The following is a 2,741-nucleotide window of genomic DNA, read 5'->3' as shown; positions in this document are numbered from 1 at the left end:
ACTCCCCCAAACAGCATAGATAGTTAGCTTTTTAAAAACCTATGGTTAAAACTTTACAAAGTCAAGAATTTTTAATTTTACCTTAGGGAAACCCTTTCTAGACCAAAGCTTAGCTTCCAAGCCTTCTTAGGGTTCTTGAGGTTGAAGATGGAGAGAAAACTTATGAGAGAGTTTTCAAAAAGATGAGAGTGAAAGTGAGAAAGAGTGGGGTCAGTTGGGGAGTTGGAAGAGCTTATACAACTCTAATAATATCCTATAACAACTTGAGTGTTTTACTACCCACTTGTCTATTTACCATAATACTTAAATAAATGAGATTAAACTTAATTAAAATTTTGTCATCCCATTTAATTCCATCACATGGTCGGCCAGCATTTAGTTTATATATGTGTTTATATTATTTAAAATATTTTTTTTTTATAAATGTTAATAAATATTTCCTAAGAAGAAAAATCCAATTTGACTTCCTATAACATTTTTCACTCCTATTAAGTTTTAAAAACAAAACTTAACACATAATAATTAAATTAAATGTCTCTCACATTTAATTTAATTAATCACACAATAAATTTTAACCTAAAGTCCATTCATGGAATAAAATTCCCCAATTCGGTAAAATTAAGCATTTAACACAAAATGCCCTAAAATTTCCATTTTGCCTTAGGTTTATTATTTTTCATCAAACTTTAATTTTTTTATGAATGTATTTTATGCCCAAAATATATTTTCCATAGTTTTTCATTTTATTTTCCGAGATTTTTATCCGATCAGGGTTTTTGTGTCGGTCTAAGACCGAAAGTCTTATCTTGACTTTTAAACACAAAATTTATAATTTGGCTAGTAAGAACTCATGGAAATAAATTACAAAAAAAAATATAATATTATTTTAAATAATATTCTTAACTTGGGGAAAACAATCCCGACCCGAGTCGTTTCAAGGTACCCAAAACGCAAGACGTTACATGTCTAAGTTAGCTTCCTACAAAATTTCATAATTTTTGGAATAATAAAACTCAACCAAATATTTAAAGCCAGCTGGGCAGTGCTTGTTGCCCAGAAATTTTGATTTCTAGATTCTAGGGCAAACTTTGAAAAATCATATCTCTTATACCTTAACATATTTTTCTTTAAAATTTCACAGTGACCCTTAAGCATGTTTAAACTAACATATTACAATATTTTATAGCTTTTTGATTAGTAAAACCCATTCAAAAGTCAAAACAATCTGGGCAGTGCATGCTGCCCAGAAACTTTCCACATTTACATCAAGATGCCAAAAAGTTCATAACTTCGATTTGAAAACACCTTTTTTCAATTTTCAAAAGCCTAAAATCAAGCACTCATCTTGAACTATGCAAACATACAAATTATTTCCACAAACAGGGGTAGTAGGGTACTATATGACCCATTGGAAGTCAGACCACGAAAACTTGGCAGCATGCATTTTTACACATCCTAGCAAAACTAAACACAACTAGCAAAACCCTAGCCACATGCATGCATGAAAATCAACCAATCTAACCCTCAAGCATAAAATAAACATCAAAAACCAACAAAACAACCTATACAACCAGATCTAACATCAATAACAAAAAACAACTCAAAACCAACCAAAAATCTACCTTTGATGGTTCTAGCTTGGAGATGATAGTCCTTAGCTTGTCCAAACATCCTTCTTGGATTCTATACCCTAAACCGAGCCCCATAGGTTTCACATGTAGATTTTTAAGAGAGTGTTAGAGCAGGAGATGTTAGATGAATGGAAGAACACAAAAACTCTAGAGCCCTTACCTTTGTTTTCACTAGATCACCAAAAAGCTTCAACTTTGAGATCCTCCTAGAACAACCTTCCTTGAACCCTAGAATACAACATCCATGCATGCATGTCTATTAGATCACATGCATGCATATTCCACCCCTTAGGGTTTCAGATTTGAAGAAGAAAAGAAGTTAAATGGACAAGGTTTCGTACTTACTTCTTCACTAGTCTTCCCTTGAGCTTTTCCTTCCTTCAATGGAGAATGAGTGAACCAAGCTAGTGAAGAGAAGAGAAATGGAAGCCAAGGGGCTTAGGGCTTTCGGTTTTGGGAGTGTAGAGTGGAAGAGAGAAAGTTTGGTTGAGTGGACAAAATGATTTTTGAGGGAAGTGTGTAGTTTTGGTGAAAAAGGATTAAGGACAAAAATGTGGAAGAGCACTAATCATTAGGGTAAACTCTTAACCTTCCCTAGGATATGTGTCATAAGACACTTGAGTTCATAGGCATAGCCTAGCCGCCCACCCTTCTCTCTCCTCCCTTGTGAAAAGTCTTTTATGCCCTTGCCAAATTTTATCACACTTTAAGGCATTCAAGGACCCTTTGGTGATTTCACTTCTAATTTCTAACCAAAATTTTACCCTATAGTTTTTAAATATCCCAAGCTAAAATTAATTAAATAAATGTGACCAAAAATAAATTTGGTCACATAACACATAATTTTGGTAATTTACTCAAATTGACCAAAATTCCCTTAGGGCTCGGGCAAGAATTTCCATTCTTAAACCCGTTCGATTGGAATTAAATCCTCAGTTAATTTTTCTTAAATTTATTGGTTCAACTATAAAGTCCCAGTGCCAGAAAAAATTAATATTTTTATACCATTGTATTTGACACGATTAGGGTTTTTGACACGGTCCACGACCAAAGGTCTCAGTTTCTAACAAAAACCGCACTTACCACAGCATGGCAAGCATTCACACATCA

This window comes from Humulus lupulus, chromosome 5, assembly GCF_963169125.1.
Source record: "Humulus lupulus chromosome 5, drHumLupu1.1, whole genome shotgun sequence".
In the NCBI taxonomy this organism is placed as follows: domain Eukaryota; kingdom Viridiplantae; phylum Streptophyta; class Magnoliopsida; order Rosales; family Cannabaceae; genus Humulus; species Humulus lupulus.
This window is presented reverse-complemented; position numbering follows the sequence as displayed.